We start from the raw sequence: 22979 nt of genomic DNA on the forward strand, positions 1-22979 counted from the left end.
ATAATATTTCTCACAGTGAAGATTCTTAGAAGTCAGCAGTCATTTAACTCACATCAACTCTTAATTTATTGCCCTTGTTTTACACATCTGAAGGTGTTTGATAACTGGTCAAGATTTTTCTTACAGTAAATTAGTATACTGAGACTAGTGATCAGGCAGCTTGACTTCCAAGTCTGTGTTTTTGACCAATATGTGTACTTATTGTCTCTCAAGACTAAAATGGAAAGGGCCCAGAGAGATGTGTAGTGAATAAGAACACTTACTACTCATCCAGAAGACCAAGTTCTGGCTTCCAGAACCCACATGATGGCTCACAAGTACCTTGTAACACTCTAGTTTCAGGAAACCAAACTTTATTTACTTATTTTACTTTGGAGGGCTGTACTCAGGCACATGAACATACACATAAAATTAATATTTTTAAAAAGATTAAGAGGGGGAAACTCAAGGTTTTCTTTAGAAAATTGAAATCCCAGGAAATAGAACTTGAACTAGCAACTGAGGTAGGGGTCAACAAGAGAAGAGACACGGAGTTTATAAACAGTGCAGTTGGAAGCTGGAAGAGTATAGCAGTTGGTGTGGGCATGTTAGAATGAGAAAAAGGCCTAAACTACTCTTCCTTAGACATAATTTCTGTCCCTCCAGTAACCATCTTATCTCATTTATTTAGAGATCTACAGAGACTGTCTTTATGAATGAGGTGTCACTGAATCTGTGAATAATTCGTTAGAAGACATTATGGAAGTGGAATTACCTCAGGCAAACGTAGGAAATAGGTTAAAGCAAAGAGAATTCCCATGCTGTCACAACTAAAGTCAGGATTAATTGAAAGTTCATTCATGGAGAGGAGCAAGGAAACAAATCATACAATAGGAAATAAAATAAGCTGGAAAAATAAATATATCTCTTGATAAAAATATAAATAGACCAGTCTCAACTTGTGTTATATGCAGACTATCCTGGGGTGGGGCTAATAAAACTGAATAGTCTATTTTGCATAAATATGCCTAAATTTAAATGGCACAGAAGATGGGAAGTAAATGTTGGAGATAACCTAATAATAATTGGTGTGAAAAAATTCCCTGAATATTTAATACATAATGAACAAAGTTTCTCTGTAGTTAAGCATTAGGCTCTGATCCAATAATTACGTTTAATTATTATATATCAATGAAAAATGATGAATTATATAAAAAGCATTAAAGACATGTATCTAGCTATAAAATAATAAAATATGCTCTTTCCGGTACACATATCAAAAATCTCTATAAAGCTATAAAATTGATAAATTATTGATAATTTGCAGGTTGATTGATAAAACAGTATGGGCAACATTGGAACATTCCTTGTTTGTTAACAAGACATTACAGTAAAGAACTAAACTTCACGACAAAGAAATCAGTTACTTAGTAATTACTAAGAATTATAACAATAATACAGAGAAATTGTTAGCTGTCTTTGCCAAAATATAAAATTCTAGATTAGGTTTAACATAAAAATACATATTTAAAAATAAGGAAATGGAGTTATAGCAAAGAATCAGATTCAGTCTGGTTGTCTATCAAAATATGGTTAATGAAAATTTGATATATTATAAAGTGGAATACAATTCAGCTCTAAAGAAAAACCAGAAACTTTATAGAAAATGGATGGACTTAAAATATATAACATTCATTGAGATCATGCAATCTCAGAAAGAAAATAAATGCATGTTCTCCTTCATATGCAAAATCTACTCAATAATATATGTATGCATGTAAATAGATGTTCATTTGGACTTTACATAACATACAAAAAGAGAACAAGAAAGTTTCTATATTGGGGGATAAGAAATGACTGAATGCAGGCAGAGAAGATCTAGCTTACTGTTTTTCTGGTTCTGATTCTGTCACAGACGTTTCCTTTTTTCTTTTTTGATGGTAGATAAATACATAAAAGTATACTTGATAATGAAAGCGTAAAACCCAATGTGGAGCTCTCCAGCTTCCATTTTGAATGACTACTCTAACTATACAAAGGTTTATTGATTTGCAGCCATTGGATCTTTTAATTTCAGTGTGTGATTATGTGATTATGTTATAATCTGCAACAGTTTTTATAATAATGTCTTTTAAAATAAAAATTTTAAAGTAAGGAAATAAAATAAGGGAACAATTTTTTCCGTGAGTCAGAAGACATGGATCTGTAATTTAGTATTGTTTACCATCCTCACCTAAAGGTGCTAATTTATGCATTGAAGGTAGACCAGTATCCTAATTCTCACAGGGCATTCAGAGACAGTGAATGGAATGCAGGCTACATCCTTGTAAGACACTGCCTTAGTTAGGGTTTCTATTGCTGTGGATAGAAACCACGACCACAGCAACTCTTACAGTGGCTTACAGTTCAGAGGTTTAGTTTGTTATGACCATGGAGGGAAGGATGGCAACACGCATTCAGACATGGAGAAGGAGATGAGAGTTCTACATCTGGATCTGGCAGGCAGCAAGGAGGAAGAGTGACATGACAAGGGCCCTGGTTTGACCACCTCACCCTCAAAGTGACAGACTTCCTCCAAAGAGGCCACACTTACTTCAACAATGACACACCTCCTAATGGTGCCACTCCCTATGAGCTTATGGAAGCCATTTTTATTCAAACCACAACAGACATGAATACGAAATGTTTTTAAAGTTGGATTATAGGGAATATATAGCTAATATATATTATTTTTGAAATGGGTGTCCTTGAAGCACAGAAAAGATAAACATACTCCTTGGAGGAGTCAATACCTTGTAAGACTTCAGGAAAGGGGTCCTGAGTATATTGTTAGAGAAGACTGGGCATGTAGCTCAGTTGGTTGGCAGCTCATTCTAGGAGGAATAAAAACTTAGGTTTAATTACTCACACTATACAGCATAGGCATGGGACATAAGCCTGAAACCCTGGCACTGAGGAGATGAAGGTAGGAGAATCAGAATAGCAAGACTTGGCTACATAGTGAGTTTGAGAGCAGCTGGGTTACATGGGACCCTACCCACCTAAAAATTATAAGAAATAAATTACAGAAGGGAAAATATTAAATAATGAAATGTTAGCTAGATTCATCCTGAGATGACCATACAAAGTGACATGAAATCAAGTTTTTGAGGATTAAAGACTGAGAAGAAATCTTTTAAAGATTAAAAACAACATTTTGAAACACAAATAAGATATGCTAATTTTGGGAGAATACAGGAATACCAAAAGAAATCTAATCAAATGTTACAGGAGGGTTTTCTCCCCATTTTGAGTTTTATAACATCAACTTTTTAAATGATTAGGCAAACCTGTTATACAAATAAAAAGCAAAAAAATAAAAAATAAAAATTCCCCCTGTGTAATCCATCTCAGCAATGATGACTCATATTTCACCAAAGGCTAACAAGGACTTCTAAGTGAAGTAATGAATTTCTCCAACATAAATATTTAACTTTTAGTCCTATGGTTGGGAACAAGAAAACCCAAAGGACACCAATGGTCCCCAGATACAATTCTTTCTTTGCCGCACATTGGTGACTACAACATCTTCCCATTCTCAGTTACTCGTTTTGACTCATGCATAACAGATACACAGCAAATCAGAGACACCTCCTTAAGGATGATTATTAAGGTAGGGAGCCTGGGGTGCTTCCTTAAGCCCTTCTCTCAGGAAATTCATTAACAGTATGGACTCGGTTTTACTTTCCTACTGTAAAGAACAATGGACTCCACAGAGGGGAACCTCATTGCACATGGTGGTAAATTTCCCAGGAATCTCAAATACTGTTAGGGAAACACAGACCACCTCCATGATGTAGGGACTCCCCACACTTGTCCTTTGCACACTAACGCGATTTTATGAGTTATGTGGGGAATGGGATAAAAGCTGTTCAGCAAAGCAAAAGCTGCTTATGCATTTCACCAACTCTGGTGCTTCTAGGGCATGGAATCCATTTCTCCAGCTGACTCATGTCTGTGGTAGAGACAGATTCCCTTCTTCTTTTATTCCCACCTGTCACCTCAGTGTCTCTCGATTCTCATTTAGGTTTATCTGTCACACTTTGAGTTTCTCTCTCCCTGTCTAATGTTTCCTTTTTGTCCATGTAATTATTTTAAAGGGTTGTATTCCAATACAGCAGTTATATTTCATGACATTGTACTTGTTACTACTATGCATTATTTATTCCAGGATGTTCAGAAATCTTAAGAGAAGGAAGCTGAGGCTCACAGAAGGATTCTAAGGGCTGTTTATTCACAAAATGCAGAGCTATTTGGGAGGGAATACTAACCCCTTTCGTTTTAGGTAGACATGCTGGCAGAGGTATCTTTTTTGTGATACAAACTTTGGTCTTCCCAATCAATAGTTAGTAATCCTAAGCATGAGCTAAGGATCAAGGCAGCTGGGCAACCAGTTTTCTCACATTCCTATCTCCATACCCTTTCTAGCATTCTCATTTTCCTTCAAGCTTATTTAAAGTCTCCAAGCATTATAACCTTATGACCATCGCTTTCAAGCATTTCCCATGGCACACAAACCAATGCCCGCCATCTTAATTCTTCCTCTACCTTCCCTCTGAGAACTGAGCAGCATGGCAACGATGCCTCTTAATTTGCCTCACATCTTTCTTCATCTGTTTTGTTTTCCTTAGCTGGTGTAATGTATTACGTTTGAGTTCTTTTCATCTATTACATTTAATGCAATGCAATGTACTTAGAAATAAAATTTAAAACTTAAAAAGCGCTAAAGGCAATATGCATTACCTATGGGTTCTGATCACGCATGGGCACCCTTCAACATATGAGAGGACATAGTAGAGTAAAGAAGGGCCAAATTAAATGTGGTGCTTGTAATGCCAGCTCTAAGGAGACTGAGGCAAGATGGCAGTAGTTCAGAGTAACTACACACCACTGTGCTCCAGACCAACCTGGGTTAGGAAGTGAGGGAGTAGAGAAGAAAGAAAGCAGTAGACAGTTGTGTTTACAGCAATAGGTGCTAAAGATATGCTATGTAAGCTGCTCACAATGCTATCTCCACATCTCCACTTTAACAAATCTTTCACTCCGGCCAACTAGAACAAACTGCTTCCTGCACACTCCAATTATTTACTGTTCCTGTCATTTGATATCATCTGAGATAGCTTCTCCCCCACAAATGTTATTTACTTCCTGCCTGCGACCACCACCAGCCCAAGGGAACCCTCCTTTATTGCTATGGTCTGGGACCGTATATCATTCTTTGTGAAAGGGTTCACCTGTCAGTTGACCCTTTATTCATCTGTGAATACTTAGTAATCTGTGTCTTGATTAGAGCTTACTTTCCTATTCGCATTTCCTTCTTCCCTGTTGCCACTGGTGGTTAACCGAGTGCTGGAAAGGTTGGTGTCTCCTCTGAACCTCTCCAAGAGCAGATGTTAAGCATTACTTAACATTAATTATTAATGTTAATAAATATTAATTTATTAATATTTTGAGTGCAAGTGATGCTCGCTCTTAATGGTTGCAAATGTCTATTGCATCCTCGGTGTACTCCGAACTTTACCTGCAAACTGTGGTGCTTGGTTCTGCTGTCAACCTGCCACACAGTAGGTTCCCCTGAGCATAGAGCCTCACCTGAAGATCTATCCTGATTGTCTTAACAGATGCCAGAAGCCCTGCCCCAGTGTGAGAGGCTCCTTTTGCTAGCAACCCAGATGAAACAGGAGGAAGCTTCTTCGCTTCTGTCTTCCCACCTAGTTGATTTGCCCTGTGGCTGCTGTGGGTCCCTTCACTCAGAGCAGAACCAGATTTTCCTGCTTTCCATCAGTGACTAAGGGGCAGAAGCTCTCTGGGGAAATCTCAAGGTTTGTGGCATCCAACTGGGAGGGCTGAGGCAGCCAATCTCCTATTGGATTCTCAGCCTCTCAGGTAGGAGACAATTGTGATCATTTTAACATAAGCCGATTTAACAAATTATTTTACTATATGTGTATGTATATCCATTCTATCAGTTTTGTTCCCCAAGAGGACCCTGACTAATATATGTGCCTCCTTGAATCCTCCCTGCAAGTTCATTAGGAGTATTTCATCCCACACAGGAGAAAACTGAATTTCAAAATTACTTCATCAGGTTTATTTTTCTGGCAACTACAGAAGACGAAACAAAGCCTCAATTCTTGGTTTATATGCTTAAGAAACATAAACCTTTATAAACACCTCTGGTATGTATCAATTAAAAATAAGGAATGATTGGGACCTCTTACAATATAAGCGAATCTCAGAGATTGTTGAGTAAGAAAAAGAACACATTCTGAAGTGTCTGGGTTTTGTTTTTGTTTGTTTGTTTGAGACAGATTATCATGCAGTTGAGGCTTGCCTAGAAGTCACTGTATAGCCAAGGATGACCTAAACTTCTGCTTCTCCTACTCCTAAAAGCTGGGATTACAGGGGTGATACTGTAAGCCTTAATTATGAAATATTGGGGATCAATCCCAGAGTTCTGTGTACTCTACCAACAAATATTCAGGCAATGAGAAGATAGGCATATATATAAAATACATACACATATATATTATATACACACATACACACATATATATTCATCTGTGAATATATTATATATATGCATGTGTGTGTGTGTATATATGTGTGTTCAGACAAAACAACCAGCATAATTATGGTATGTATGTCAGATAAAAGGTTACCCCAATGAGTACAGCACAGTGGGAAAAAAACATAATTATAACCATCCCCATTTGGTGTATTCAAGTTAATATGGTCTCTCCTTTGTAGAATTAAGGTCTAAGGAGATGTTGCTTTTCCTCATTGGAGACCCTGGTAAACTCAGTCTGATCAGATAGTTAACCTATATGTCCTCTATCTTGTAGCAGAGAATTGTAATTCAATGCTACTCTTTTTCTGGCCCAGGGCTTAGTATATTTACTTCTTTATGCTCTTATATCACAACTCTATTTCCACTCTGAAAAGCATCGTTGTTACCATTTTACAACCATGTTGGATATATGGACAGGCACCATACAATGCTGCAATAAAAGAGTAAAATATTAAAGATGTAGCTGAGAGGTGTTATAACAAAGGTTCTATCTGCTGTTCCGATACAATCAGAGTATTAAAGCCAGGCATGTCTCATAGTCCCAGTGTCTTAGTTAGGATCACTATTTTTGTGGTGAATCACCATGACTGAAAAGCAAATTGAAGAGGAAAGAGTTTATTTGGCTTACATTTCCACATCACTGGTCCTTATTGGAGGAAGTCAGGGCAGAAACTCCAGCAAGACAGGAACCTGGAGGCAGTGGCCGATGCAGAGGCCATAGAGAAGGGCTGTTTACCAGCTTACTTACTAATGGCTTGATTAGCCTGCTTCTTATAGGACGCAGAACCACCAACCCAGGGTTGGCCCCACCCACAATGGGCTGAGTTCTCCCCCACCGATTGCTAATTAAGAAAATTACTTACAGCTGGATCTTATGGAGACAGTTTTTTCCAATTGAGGCTCCTTTTTATCCAGATAACTCTAGCTTGTGTCAAGTTGACACAAAACTAGCTATCACATGCAGTAATCATGAAGTTGAGGCAGGAGGATTACAGTTTCCAGACTAGAAATTGGGTTACACAGTAGGACAGAGAGAGAGGGGGAGAAGGATAGAGAGCACGTGTGTAAGAAAACAGGTTCATGTCTTTTATTACCTTCACTTTCCAAATCCCTTCATTTGTTAAATTTTCACCCCATCACTTCTGAAGTCCAGGACACCCTCATTGATGTCGTGGGTGTTGGGGGGTATCTCACAAGAGAGTGCATCTCTGAGCTAGAATGTGAATGAGGAGCTCACTCTGTAGCTAGGGTGGGGGTGAAGAAGCAAGCCCGAGTCTCCAGCACAGCTTCAGGAGCTCACTGCTCTCCATCTGCCACTCTTCCTCTGACCTACTTTTCCTTTCTGGAGCTTGGTAGGTGATCCCACTAACGAGCCCCACCTTCTGCTGCCAGGAAAGTGAGCTGAGGCTGCTCGGACAATAACCAGGGAGCCCAGGTCCTGGGCTCTGCCTTCTTGTATCCATCCTTAGAGATAAAGAGTTCCAGGTTACTCCTCTATGTTTGATCACAGATGAAACAGATGGGAACTGGCTCAGAGAATACGGTGAGCAATCTTCTATCCCTCACTTCATCAACTACCATGGAAACGGATTTCCTTTACTTAGTTTTATTTTTTCAAAGCTGGTGACCTCACCTAGGGCCTTATACTTGCTACACAAGTGTTGAACCACTGAGCCACCTTCCCAGTCATCTTTCAATTAAAAAAATATTGTGTAAGACACCAATAATTCAGGCAATGGAGAAATAGACACCAGTGTCACCACTACCTGTATGGAAGAGAAGTGGCATTTTGATAAATAGGGCAGGAGATACATTTTTATACATCATTTTTGAAGGTGTGATTTACCGTTTGCCTCTCCACCATTTTCTCTGAACTGCATTTCCAAATTTCAACCCAATTATGTGCACTCACCCCCTCTCCCATTTACAACCTAATAGACTGATGTTGGAGTATTGTTAAAGTTACACACACACATCCTATCTCTTTTGATAACTTGCTTTTCTCACTTACCAGTTCAATTCATACATTTCAACTGTTGTATCGAATCCACTGGGTGAATGACCGCTGATTTGTTAATTCCCATACTCAGAGTCAGAGGCTTCTATTTTAAGCTACTCTATGTTGTACTATATTGGGTGCTTCTGTGTAGATCTCATTGTTTATAAGCTAAGCTACCTCATATAGAAGAAACAGGATAGTGAATGAGAAAATGAATTGTTGAGTTATAGGGTATGCCTATCCTGCAATGAATTAGATTTTTTTTTTCTTCTCTGAACTGTCCCCATGCAAGTGTCATGATTTTTACTCCAATAAATGCAAAAATCAGAAACATCAACATAGCTTTTCTTTCAGCAGGATTAATGGCAGTACTCCCACAAAATGAAGCACTGTAATTGCTACCTGCTCTGAATTAATTTTAAGGTGTTCACAAAAGTTTAAATCACCACATCTTTTGGCCACGTTCTTGGATGCAATCAGATTTCAAAATGTGTGCTGATAGGATGGTTTCAAGTGCTATACTGCTATAGCTTTAATCTCTGCCAAGCCCCTGTGAGGGTGAGTAAATTGTTCGTGTATTTATGGCTGTTTGGATTTCTTCATCTTCAATCAGTCTTATTGATGTCCACTAAATCGTTTATTAATTTGATCAATTCTGGTCCCAAAGAAATGGATCCTTCCTAGCAATATTCAATCAATTTGGTTTCCAAATGTTCCCTCTTTAAGTTGAACCTAAATGTACATTGTTGATATTTCCTGACAATACACCAGCTATACATTATGGGATGTCATCACAGCTAACCTTTCTTCTCCATTGCTACTTTGTTCCTCTATTTCTTCATTGATTTGTCCACACCAGAGTCATGAATGACACAGGTCACGCCATCAAAGAGATACAGACCTTACAAGGTACCCTGTGGCACTTTAACAAGAAGTGTTTGAATACTCGCAGGGACACAAAGTACTACTCTAAATTAATGTAAATAAGAACGGGTAATGCCCCCTTGTTAGTACACATGGTTGATGACAGTAGCCCTGGTGATATGATGGGGAAGTAAACCTCTTTAGATTGGTTGAGTGAATAATACCTTCCAGGAAAGAGTCAATATAGACAGGCCAATGAAGACGTTTCATAAACAGAGTGAAGAGAGCAATGCTTTTCATGGGAGGTCTATGAACATGTTCAAATGCTAATGGGGATGAACTAGTTGAGAGGTAAACATCCTCATGTTCAGGAATGAAGGGGTTATAATTTCAGAAGCAGAGGCCATGAAAACCCGAGAGATCGAGACTCACACTCAAAGCTTTAGGACCGAGGTTTCATAGCTGCAGCCACACTATCCCTGCATACACAGAATGAAACAAAGAGACAGAGTTCAGATGCAGAAAAAGAGTTCTAGTCATGAGGAGTCATAGGAATTCTGACCTGCCTCAAGTCTATCTGTGTCTCCAATGAAAAAGGAATTACCAATTCCCAAGAAAAGTCAGACAAGCCCACAACTGCTGCAATTTATTCGTTACTAAAGAAAAAAAATAGCAAAAGTCTATATGAAAATGGGCAAGCAACGTGTAAACAGCATAAAAATTTAAGAAGTCACTTCAAATTTCTGAACCATATCCCATCCCACCCCACTGCCCTACTATCATTCCCACACTTAAAAAGGGTCAGGCTTTGTCCTGTACTCTTTATGGCAATTCAAATGAGAATGACTCCTGTGGGCTCCTATGTTTGGTCCCAGTTAGTTGACCTGTTTGGGAAGGATTAGGAGGTGTGGCCTTGTTGAAGGAGGTGTGCAACTGGGGATCCAAAAGCCCAAGCTAGACTGAGACCCACTCCCGACCCTGGCCTGCTGCCTTCAGATCAGGATGCAAAGCTCTCTGCTGCTGTTCCAGCACCATGCCTGTCTGCTTTCCCTGTGATGATCATGGACTAACTTTCTAAAACTGAAAGCAAGATACCAGTTAAATGCTTTCTTTTATGAGTTGCCTTGGTCATGGTGTCTCAATGGCAACAGAATAGTGTCTAAGACACTCTGCCTCTCACTTTGTATGTGTGTGTGTGTGTGTGTGTGTGTGTGTGTTCACATATGTGAGTGTAGGTACTAACATGCCACAGGTGTGTGTGCAAGGCAGAGGACAACCGTAAGTGTCATTCTTTGTCTTCTACTTAGGGTCAGTGTCTCTTGTTCAGTGTTATATATGACAGTCTAGCAATATTTTCTGCCATTTCCTCCTATCTTGCCCAGAACAACTGGAATTATAGATATATGTACACGATGGTGACTAGCAATGCATGGCTCATAGGATTCCAACTTGAGTCCTCAAGCTTATGTGGTAATTGCCTTATGCACTAAACCATCTCCCTATCTGTAATCCTCTGTTTTTTATGCACTCACACAGACAGATACAGACAGACAGACAAATGCACATACATACATACAAACATACATACATACATACATACATACATACATACATACATAAACACAGCACCATGAAAGAGTTATTGAAATAAATGTAGCAATAGCACTGTAGCAAATCTACTAGGTGACAGAAGCTACAACTTAAATAGATTCCTAAAATGAGGGCACTATTAGGAAGGGACTAAATCTTTTGATTTTAGTTGATCCTCATGCCTCATTTGTCAATGGGTCAGCATGGTGATTTCTGCCTAGGCAAGTGTCTTGAATAGCATTCATTTCACAAACAAAGAATTGTTTCCGGCCTCTCTTACACTGATCAGCAAATTACTTAAATGTTTGTCTAGATATAGTGATTGACCACTTGTCATGCTTTGATCTGTTTACTCTTAGCAAGTGGTTCTGAAATGTGTTCTCAGAAGTGTGTACTCTTTTCAAGGGCACTTAATTCTTAGTTGTTCTTAGGATACATATAACATTAACTTAAAAATATAATATATAGCACAGGGTTTTTAAACCATTCATTCTCAACCTTCCTAATGCTGTGGCCTTTTTTAAATACAGTTTCTTGTGTGGTAGTGATATGTACCCCCCTCCAGTCATAAAATTATTCTCGTTGCTACTTTATAACTATAGTTTTGATACTGTTATAAACCACAGTGCAAATCTGTGTTCTCCATGCTGTGACCCCTTAATATAGTTCTTCATGATGTGGTGACCCCACTCCCCGGCCATAAAACTATTTTGGTTTACATTGCATAACTGTAGTTCTGCTACTGCTATGAATCTTAGTGCAGATCTGCATTTTTCCAATAATCTTCGGCAAACCCAGTGAACTGGTCATTTGACTCCCAAAGGGGTCATGACCCACAGCTTGAGAATCTCTGGTTTAAACAGGGACATTCTCCTGCAGGTCTCATGTAGGTAACAGCAGCTGCTATGAGTTCTAAGTGCAGAGGTCATGCCATGTACAGAGGACATTTCACCACACTGCTTCCCACCTGGCCCTTCCACCGTTTCGTTATGTCCCCTTTTTCTTGATGTTTCCTGGTCCCTGGGGAGTAGTGGGGTGATTATATATATTATATTATATGACTTATAACTGCAAGATATAAGTTCCGGAGTACTCCATGTATATTACACTTACATATACACTCTATGTATATCCAGCCTGCTTCTAAGCCCAAATCTCTACATCCCCATCACTCTGTCACCAGCCTGAACACCCCTGCTTCGAATACTTCCCCTATCTCCTATCATGTCACCTAAATGCCAGTATCCTTTTCTAAAAATGCAACCTACCTTAGATTCATCAGTGGCTCCTTCCTAGTTTCTCAGATTTCATGTCATAAGAATTATAAATCCTAGCAGGGAGAGGACAGGGACTCCTAAGGCTCCACCCCTAACTGAGGAGCTATTGGCAAGTGACAGCCATAGCTGTGGGGGTCGGGTAACACTTTCCTTTAGGAATATGGTCTCTGGTAGGTTTCCCCTGCTCCAGTATATGACATCACACACATGCACATAAGACCAGCACTAATTAAACTCAGTGCACTAAAAATATCTGGTTAGTTAAAGTATTATAGAAGGCTGATTTGCAAACATAAGCAAAATTTTACTTTAACTGGTTTTTTTTTGTACATGCCCATATTAAAACCGAAACATAAGCTTAACTAATCAAAAGCTTCCACAGAACTGAACTTTCAGCTCAGTCCTCGTGGCATGAGTCAAATAAGCCAATCTGTAGCAGTATATAAGGACTATCTTCCTTGCCTTTCCTCTGAGTTTGCTGGAGAAAGATCTTCCTCCTGTAGCTTCTGTTGACAAAGTCCTATTAGGTTGTTTGCTAACAAAGCTATGAATCACCAAAATCTTCTTGTGCCTTGGCTTTTCCATTAACAGTGTCCTTCTCAAGAAGACTTTCAGTGGGTTGAGGATGTAGCTGGGTTGGTACAGCTTGCATGAATCCCTCCATCCATCTCCAACACTCAAAAACATGGTCTGGCCTGCACATGCCTGTAATTCCAGCTCTGGGAATTTCTGGGATCAGAAATTCAAGACATCCTTCTACATAGTGAGATTGAGGCCAGACTGGGATACATCAGACTGTCATGGGGAAATGGGAAAGAAAAAAAGGGAGGTCACGGTTGTAAATAAAACTATTCTTAACCTCATTAGTAATGATTAAACCTCACACAAGGCCCAACTGCATGTCCTTTGATATATCCCCTCAAGTCTATGTGCGAATCATCCACTGTGACGTGAGTATAAGAATTCTAGGGCTTTGGGGTATTGAAATACCCATCTGTTCTTTAACACACTATCCTCACTTCTTTATATTGTCCTTGCCTTAATGCCTTCAGAAGGATAGGACTCAGCCTAAAGGGATCATTAGCATGATTTATGTTTTGGAAACTACCAAGAATCTCAAACTTTCTACAACAGAATCCACAATGACACCAAAAATTTATGCTTATTAAAATTATTCCCTCTGGTAATCTGAGTAAGTCTCTCTCTCTCTCTCTCTCTCTCTCTCTCTCTCTCTCTCTTTCTCTCTCTCTCTCTCTCTCTCTCTCTCTCCCTCCCTCTCTCTCTCTCTCTCTGTGTGTGTGTGTGTGTGTGTGTGTTAGAGAGAGAGAGAGAGAACACCTGTGTTTGTGTGTCTATGCATGTGTACACACATACACGCTGAGGATAAAACCCTAGGCCTCAGACATAGCTAGATATACATTATGCCATTGAGCTATACTCCAAGACTATCTTTATGGCTTCTTTATTTGGGTGTCAACATTGTACAAACTGTGGGGAGATAGAGACTTTACATTTATCAGTGACCACAGGGTCTTTCGCTTATTTATCAACTTCCTGTCAAATGAGGAGTAAACATAAGTTGTATGTGTATGGCATCCACTCCCATTATCGTATTGAATTTTATTTCACTCTTAAGGCATATTTATGGTTTGACCACAGGGTCTTTGTTTTGCTTATTTATTAACTTCCTGTCAATCATTTTCCAATCTATACATAGCGCAGTGACTTCTAAGGTCTGGGAGCCAGGTGTGTGCTTGTCTGCATATAAAACTATCATTGCATGGTTATTACCCTAATCTTATTTTGTCCCACCTTAGGGACTCAGTGGCTTGTCAAGTATGTTCCTTATCCCAAAATCCTAGAACTTACAGGAGAAAAAACTGTAGTTTGAATACAGGTCAGTATGTCCCAAAAGCTTGGGCCACTACCCCGGGATAGACCCCTGGAAACATTTGAAGTATGACATCAAGTACCCATACCAGACAACAGATATGTCACCAAACCAGCCAGTTAAGTGCCAAGTGCAGCACACTGTCCTGTTGGATAAATCGAGCTATGTTCCTGGAATAAACAAGACAGTCTTGTAAGATGAAATGCAAGGAATGGCATTCTTTGATCTGTGTACACGAGTCATTCACCACGTAGTCTATAAGCCTGTGGCTAAAGAAAACCTTCAAAGCTGAAAACCCCACAATTCATGTAAGTAGCACCAATCAGGGGGCATCATTAAGTCAATTGTCCATTTGGGGAAATAGCAATAGCACAAAATTTGCAGATCATTAATCTGGAGGCACAAGTCACTGCAGGTACAACTGGACTTACCTAGACTCAAGCTTGAGAACAAATGGCCAGATCCCTAGGGTGGGACAAAATAAGATTTGGGTGATAACCATGCAATGATAGTTTTATATGCAGGCAAGGACACACCTGGCTCTCAGACCTTAGATGTCACTGTGCTGCGTACAGATTCCAAAATGATTGACAGGAAGTTGATAAATAAGCAAAACGTAGACCCTGTGGTCATTGTTAACCATAAATGTGCCTTAAGAGTGAAATAAAATTCAATAAGATAATGGGAGTGCATGCCATAGACATGTAACTCATGTTTACTCCTCATTTTGCGTTCATGGCAAAGAAGGAGAGAGTCCACAGCATACACTTGGTTTCTCTATATCTTATCTTAACAAGGGCATTCGTGATTCTTCCTGGTAGAGGTTTGTCATAGTGTCTATTCCCCATGTCTAGATTCAACTCTTGGTAAAATCTCCAACATTGTCTCCTCTATTTGTGCCTTCTCTGAATGTTTCTGAGATTAGTGGATTCAGACAAGGTGAAATCCCTAGAGTACATGTGTTTTTGAGACAGTCCTACCATCCTGAGCTGGCTGGCCCTGGGTACCTTAAGTCCCTTGCTTTTGTCTTAGCCTTGCTATTTTCACCTCCCCATCCCTGTCTTTTTTCTTCTTTCCTTTGCCACATCCACATCTCTCTCCCTCTCCTCCTCCTTCCCCTTCCTCCCTCCCTCCCTCCCATCTTCCCTTTCTCTCTCTCTCTCTCTCTCTGTCCCTCTGTCTCCGTGTGTGTGTGTGTGTGTGTGTGTGTGTGTGTGTGTGTGTCCCTATCCCTCTCCCCCTCCTCTCTTGCTTCACTCTCTCCTGCTGAGTTAGGGTTGAACCCAAGTCCTTGCACATACTAGGCACTTGGTCTAAGTCCTATTTCCCAGACCCCTTGCTATGTTTCTCATTTCACCAATTCACCATCTGCTGCACAAACCGGTTGTTTTCTCCCGGTAGCTAAGACATAGTGATATCGCTGAGATTAATTAAAAGAAGAGACCTTTAGGCAACTTTCCTTACTAGAGTGTTGGAAAAAGATACAGATTCTGCCTCTAACTGAGACGCTTGCACATTCATGCTTATTGCCACACTCTTCGGAATTGCTAACACACTGAATTAACCTAGATGTTCATCAACAGCTGAACAGATAGAGAAAATGAGGTATACACACGTAATTGAATTTTATTTGGCCACAAGGAAGAGAAAAATTATGTTATTTTTAGAAGAGTGAATGAAATTGGAGACCATCATGTTAAGTGGAATAAAACAGACTCAGAAAGATAAGTATATGTTTCCTCTCATGCGTGGAATTTACATTTATAAGAACTATACTTAAGACATTAAAGTAGACTGGCAGGGAAGGGTAGCATGGACAAGAGAGGGTGGGGGGTGAATGTGATAAAAATGTATAATATACAGAGGTGAATCGTTATATGTGATGATGATGCTTTAAAATATTACAAAAGGGGTTGGGGATTTAGCTCAGTGGTAGAGTGCTTGCCTAGCAAGCACAAGGCCCAGCTCCTGGAAAAAAAAATAAATATTACAAAAAAGAGCTTGGGAGTTCATTTAAGAACTGTGGTAGGTATAATGCTTTTGTCCACTGTGTAAAGTTTACCCTTGTATTCAAATGCTGATTTCTCTGCCCTCATATCTTATTTCAACTGGACAAGGCATTGTAATGCTTATACCAAGCACCTCCTGTCTTAAGTCTGTATAAAAACAATTCTTACCATTTATTCTCTGCCTTGTTAGTAAATGTCGATCACCCAATGGCTAGGCAGAATAAAGAATAGGGCAGGATGTCCACAAACCAAAGGAAGGAGAGAAAGGAGAGAGGGGGGTTCAGATCAGCGAGGAGGATGGAGGGTTTGGAGCCCTAAGGAAGGGGTCCAGAGAGAATTCATGGAAACACCCCTGAAACCCAAAAGAGCCAGATCAATAAATAATAATATGCAAGTATCCTGGGACCATGGGATGGGGCTCGGAGGTAGCCAGATTGGTATAGAAAGTAAAACGGCCATTTAAGTCTGGACTATAAAAAGGGATTAAAGAATAAAAATAAATTAATTAAAAGAATCTTGTTTTTTTCTTGTGGTTATTGGGGACTAACATGAGATAAAGAAATACAGCCACAAGATCAATTTACTGCTATTTTTAGATTAAAGAACATTTATTTGCAAACTATAGTTTACCACCGTGGCTGCATGAAAGCCTAGAACTCACCCCACAGACCTTCTTGGTCTGTTCGCCTGGGGTGGAGCCAATAAAGCTTCCTTCTGGCTTTCTTTACAGTCAGGACAGAGCCACTAAAACAGGCTGAAAGGCTCTCCATTCAATCTCCTAGACGAATCTTAAAATGTTTTGAGATTATAATATAATTATATCATTTCTCCCTTCCTTATTTTTCCCTCCAAGTGGCAAGCATCACATTGCAACCCTAGGGGTGCAGTAGTGGCACACACACTTTTGTGGTAACCAACAGTTCTACCTGATTCTTAACCATGCAGATTCAAGCAAATCCACTGCCTCCCAGTTAAACCCCACCCCAAGCTCTGGAGTGAGATCCAGTTTCAAATCTGTATTCTTATCGCACTCCCTCTTCACTTGGAGCAAGATACTCGGCTGAATCTTCTACTATAAGATAGGGGTAAGTCTGGCTCTTTCCACAGAAGCAGAGCATCTGTGGATTCAAATTATGAACATCATTCAGGGGCTGGAAAGATGGCTCCACACTTCAGAATGCTCAGAGCTCTTGCAGAGGACCTGGCTCAGTTCTCAGCACCCATATTAAGGGCCTGTAACTCCAGTTCCAAGGGATCTGGTGCCTTCTGGACTCTGTGAGCCACAGTGCACTTTAGGTTGTCCTCTGACTTCCACATATGTGCCTTGTCATGCTCATGTGCTCTCTCTCTCCTCTCTCTCTCTCCCCTCTCTCCTCTCTCTCCTCTCTCTCTCCCCTCTCTCCTCTCTCTCTCCCTCCTCTCTCCCCTCTCTTTCTCTCTCTCTCCTCTCTTCCCTCTCTCTCCTCTCTTTCTCTCTCTCTCTCTCTCTCTCTCTCTCTCTCTCTCTCTCTCTCCTCTCTTCTCTCTCTCTCCTCCCTCCTCTCTCTCTCTCTTCTCTCTCTCTCTCTCTCTCTCTCTCTCTCTCTCTCTCTTTCTCTTCTCTCTCTGTCTGTGTAATTTCAGCAAAAGTTCATAATTCTTAAATATTTTAGTATGTTTCTTGTCCAAGAATGTTGTCCAATTAATTCCTTAAATGGAACTAAGTATCTTACTAGAACTTACTCCCCAAGCTTTAGGTAAACTGAGTTGGCAGACAGCAGGCACTCAGAGACTGGATTCCCAAATGCCTAATGAGTAAATAGCCCAGGAATTTGTATCTGCCTCTGTGTTTCACACCAATCTTAGTCATCTCTCCAGACTATACAAATCTTTTGACCGTGGGACAACCGTTCTGGTGGCAGATGCTGCAAATGTGGTGGTGGCTTTGATCAACACCAGGCCTTATTTATGTCGCCTGTGGAGGAATCCAGGGAAATAGAACCCTCTAATGCTGATTAGTTTATTGCTGAGTCCCTGAAACTTGAATGGGGAGAAAGAGGGAGGTATGAGAAACAAATTAAGAGCGACTCCCCATCACATTTGACACGAGGTCCTTTCACTCTGGCCGAGCAACACATTTTGTCATGGCTGATATGAAAATTCTACAACAGTCTTCTACTCGCCGCACTGGGCCCTGACAGTGATGGAGTAGCCAACTGCCTCCATTCCGGGGATTTAATGAAATCTTACAGACTACACTACAACTGCAATCCGCCTTCATGAAGAACTATAGTATACAAAGTAAAACATTTCCTCCCATTTAATTGTTATTGATTAAAGGGTTTATTTTAAAACATTTAGGGAAACTTGGTTCTTTGTTTTATTTATTAACACCCATGCATTGAGAGCCCAACTACTCAAAAAGATTATATTAACTTGTTCGCCCTCTACTGGCCATAACTAGAGTACAACTCTATTTTTGACCAGATCCTATAAAAGTGATAACATTATATATAAAGTCCCAGCCTTTAAAACTCAAACACATGTTCTGAAAGTCACTTATGATAACCCCAAACTGTTTGCTTTATTTCAGCGTGCTACGCTTCTCAAAAAGAGATATGATATCAGAAATTTGTGATTGATGAAGAAATGTGACTAGGAGATGAGAGATTATTTGGGCTGGAAGACTGGAAGAGAGAAAATTGAGTACCATTTCAGTCCTTTAGATGACATGATGTATGAACTGTATCTCAATGAGACATTGAGAACCCTAGTGTCTATGCCTAATTCCCCTTTATTCTTGTTCTGCCTTTGAGTTTTAACATGTTGATTTCTGACTTAAGTCATACTAAGCCTAAATACACATACATGACATGGAGATGTTCTCAGAAGTGTAATTTCCACAAATATTCTTTTAGTTCATTTTGCTCAGGAAAACTTCCCAGAAGACACAAGATTTATATCCCTCTGCTACTTACCCAAACTTATACCTGACACTAACATGTCCACAGGGACATTCTGCATAAATATGAATTTTTTTCCTGTCTAAAACACAGAGGAAAAGAAAAAGGTAATGTATCAGAAGATTCCCAATCCAAACTCTTCTGCCTGTACTTGTAATTTGAAAAAACAAAAAACAAAACAAAACAAAAACAAAAACAAAGAAATGACAAGACCCTTGATGCCCAAGGGAGCCTAGCTGCCCGTGAGCTCCTAATGAGAAATAATTTCGCACAGCTGACCTGCTCTGTGACCAGCAACCTTTTAACTTCCATTAGTTTGTGTTCTCCTTCCTCATCCCCAGGCACAGTTCAAAGGAGATGTTTTCTAAGACACAGTGACTGCAGAGCAACGCTCCATCCTTGAAACAGTTGCTAAGAGCATTTAAGAAAGTCAGGGTCAGGGCATCTTTTCCTATCATGAGGAAAACCTGGAAAATGCCACACAAATCAACGTAAAATTGATGGCCCTAGTAGCGACCTGCCTTCGTTAAAAGTCACAGAGTTTCATGAAGAGAAACTCATAGCTTCTTCTACATTTAATTAAGCATCGAGTCTGTCGGGCACTTTCAAGCACATTATTTCATTTGTTTCGTAAGGTGACATTGGAAAGGGGGTGGTGATAGGACAATTATAGAGCTCATTTCTGAATGAAGCTGGGGGGATTATACACCTTATGTGGAAAGACCAAATCACATGGCTAACGCCTACTCTCTCCTAGTGATTTAAGTATTGCTGGGATGGATTTCTGGAGAAAACATCCCAGTCATTCTAAAGCGATCAAGCTTCTGCCTTGAGATGCATGTGTGATAGGCATTTCCAAGGATCGCAAACACAAAATAAACCATGGATTACCAGGAGCGAAGACAGAAATGCGGCAGAGATGGAAAAAATGTTTACAAATGATTTTGTGCTGTTTTTCCAGTGTAAAAGTTATATGAGACAGCAAGATCAGCTCCAACAAAGTCCCGTGTGAAAGAATCATCACATTTTAGGAGACCATAATCCTTGCCAGTCCACAGCCTACCCAGGGGATGAACTATGTCAAATTAATCTAATTTGGATGAGGCCTGCAAACAAAATAAAGGATGTTAATTCTTAGTGGCGGGAAAACAATGGGAAGAAGGGGTTTAAGGTGGGTCCAACCAATCCCCACACATAGGTAGTAGATGTGCAGTTGGGTCTTCACGTGGGTCCTGAACAACTGGAATGGGGGCTATTCCAAAAGCTGTAGCCTGTAGGTAAAGTATGTTCTTCTAGCTGGACTGCCTTGTCTGGTCTCAGTGGGAGAGGGTGCACCTAGCCTTGATGTACCAAAGTGGGGGGTTATGTAGGAGGACCCCCACCCACTTAGAGGAGAAGTGGAAGGGGTGGGAGAAGGATTGTGGGAAGGGGTGACTGGGAGGGGGCAGTGAGTGGAATGTAAAATGAATAATAACAATAATACAAAATAAAATTAAATGAATTGCCACACATAAAAAATCTACCAACATTAATTTAAAAAATGTTTCCAATTCCACCCTCCTTTCTCCTATTCTTACTATCCTACATCAGTTCCCAAAAGGTAGGAGGGAAGCCACCTAAGATGTGATTTATGACTTCCAGATGGCCAGCTTCATGGATAGAAGTAGCAAAGAAGATTCTTCTTCCTTTAAAACCATTAAAGGATCTGACACCCTGTTCTTTTCATCCTCATCAACAGGAGGAAGTACACCCTATGCTGTCTTTGGTACCATGCCTATAAACACATGGCAACGGGCACAGAAGGAGCTCGTCTAATGTACCTGTGTGCGTGTAGATCCCTCAGACTCATCAATACGACCACTTTGTAAGTATAAACCATGAAATACACTACTAGACACAAACAAGCCCATCTGGTAAAATGAAAAGATCCACATGACCTGTGTGCAAGCATTTGATAAAATCTCCTCCAATGGTCTTATTTTTCAAATGGATGCAAGCACCCTGCCCATCACCTTCCTTGCATCTCTAGGATAACAGCGTTCCGTGTACTTTCTCTGCTGATTAAACTATCAGATCCTGTGCATAGAGTGTGCATGATTAGGCATCTCACTCACCTCTGGCAGTAAGTAGGGGCTGAGGGGGCTGAAGCTTCTGGAGTCTAAGAGCTCCAACAGCTGGCTCCTCTGTCTTTTAGACTCACAGCACTTAACCTCTTTGAGCCTGGTTGCAACACTAAAACAGTAATTGTGAGGCTTCAGTGAGATAATGCATGGAAATTGCTCAGCCACTGCCTTGCCCCTAGTAATTGACACAATAGGACTCTGCCCTCGGTTGGGCTGTCTGGAGGTAAAATCTGAGACTGGGATTTAAGTGTCTGAGGTAAAACTAAAGGAGGGAATCAGAGAGAGAAGGAGACAAGATTGGGGAGGCAAGACTGAGCAGAGGGGAGAGCTAAGCTGAATCCAGCTTTAATGAGTATTCTAGATAGTTTCTCTGTTTGTGTGATAAACAGTGGCCAACACCAACTCGGGGGAGGAAAGGACTTGTTTGGCTTACAGGTTATCATCGAAAGCAGCCAGGATAGGAAATTTGGAGGCAGGAACTAAAGCAGGGACCATGAAAAAATGCCACTTACTGGTTGCTTCCCCTGGCCTACTTGGTTACCTTCCTTAGATAACCCAGGACCATTGGTTAGGGATGGTACCACCCACAGAGGGCTGAAACCTCTTACATGAATTAATAATTTAGAAAATGTTCCACAGACCAATATGATGTAGGTAATTCCTCAACGGAGGGTCTCTCTTCCTAGATGTGTCAAGTTGACAACTGAAACGAATTCTCACAGTAGGCTTTAATGGAGAGCGCTAAACGATAAATTACACCAGAGAGTTATTTCTGTCTCCGAGTGGGTACATTTTGGAGTGGGTACTCCGTGTCTTCTCACCTTCCAAACACATCATCTTAGTTGGAGGAAGAGAAGGACAGATGCTTCATAGAGAGACAGACCCCTTTGGCTATGGACAAGTCTGAAGAGATAGTTGGTAGCAAGGATATAGCAAGGATATTGCAAACATGGAAAAGAGATCTGGGCAGGACACCGATGTCATTCCCCACTATATTATTAGATTCGTATCATCATATGCCTTATGGGACTCAATAACACGGTGTTACATCAAGGACTGGATTTAAGGACTGAATTCAAGGACTGGAGTAAGAGCTTGTTAAACCAGCATGCGCCTCTCATGCCTTGTCCACAGGTCCAAAAACTTTGCCAGTAGCTTTCAGTTTTCCTCCCTCCACTGGTCCTTGTAATTACCAAGACTGCACAAGGTTGTAGCACATCCCTAAATTCCCTGGCATGCTGATTATGTCTGGATCTGACTTAACTGTTAATTTCCTTGCTTCCCTTGTTTCAGAGATTTTCCAGCATTAATTACACCTACGCTTACATCAAATATTTCATTGTGATGCAGATTGTACTTGTAAGTGCATGAATTATTCTTCGAAGGCTAAAGGAATTAATAATGTTTCACCACTCACTGTGACATGTTTCCAAGCACGTAAGTGACAGATGCACTTTTTAAAATGATGTATTTTTTCTTCTCTTTGACTTGCAGGGACCCAGATTTGAAGAGACAGAAGATTTGAAAGTATCGCCAATTGGATCTACTGATGTCCTACCTGGGCTTCTATCTCCATCAGCAAATGAATGAATAAGTACTGAGCTCATCTTACTACCTGCTTGAGAAGATTGTATCAGCAGGCTTAACACTTTGAAACATTAGGACAAATCCCCAAGCATCCTTAGAGGGGAGGGG

At 40.3% G+C, this 22979-nt stretch overlaps 1 protein-coding gene and 1 non-coding gene across 2 annotated transcripts in view; both read right to left on the reverse strand.

Moving 5' to 3' along the window:
* The window catches only part of Ca10 (carbonic anhydrase 10), a 489824-nt gene that overhangs the window by 429135 nt on the left and 37710 nt on the right, over positions 1-22979 (reverse strand). The window lies entirely within an intron of this gene.
* Positions 8864-8997, reverse strand: LOC116910667. Its single transcript, XR_004389199.1, has one exon. It is a non-coding gene; the product is annotated as a small nucleolar RNA SNORA69 (small nucleolar RNA).

This window comes from Rattus rattus, chromosome 9 (assembly GCF_011064425.1).
Source record: "Rattus rattus isolate New Zealand chromosome 9, Rrattus_CSIRO_v1, whole genome shotgun sequence".
NCBI lineage: Eukaryota > Metazoa > Chordata > Mammalia > Rodentia > Muridae > Rattus > Rattus rattus.